This window comes from Morone saxatilis, unplaced genomic scaffold (genome assembly GCF_004916995.1).
Source record: "Morone saxatilis isolate NCDOM2014 unplaced genomic scaffold, NCSU_SB_2.0 Contig23, whole genome shotgun sequence".
NCBI classification, from domain to species: domain Eukaryota; kingdom Metazoa; phylum Chordata; class Actinopteri; family Moronidae; genus Morone; species Morone saxatilis.
The window spans coordinates 22,927,099-22,927,597 of NW_023339796.1; positions in this window are offsets into that span (position 1 = coordinate 22,927,099).

Sequence of the window (499 nt, forward strand, 5' to 3'; positions counted from 1 at the left end):
TTGGCACTATGCAAATAAAATTGAGTTGAATTAAGGGATTACCAAAATTGTGATGATGTATCCTAAAGGGTGATATACTGTTTATAGTCAGTGTGTATGTATAATAGTCACACGAGTCACACACGAGCGAGTGAGTTGTGACGAACACCTCAATGATAAACATGTGAGTGACCAACTGGTGTATCAGAGATCTGTGAATGGATCCCCTAACCATGTGCACAGCTGTTGTGTTCACTGTTACTGTGTTTTGCAAAGTTTAGCAAAGTCAAACTGTAAAACTAACCAACTTTATCATATTATCTCATGGGCAAATCAATTGTTGATGGGGCTTTAATGCATTTTGTGTCTTAGGCTGATTAACATGTTAGATGGCTTTGGATACTTGAACACCTGATCAACATGTGAAACATCACTTCTTTTAAACCAGTGTGTTTTTACAGTGAAGTATGTTTTGCACACAAACACATTTGCACATTGGCCGGTGACAAAACACGCATTG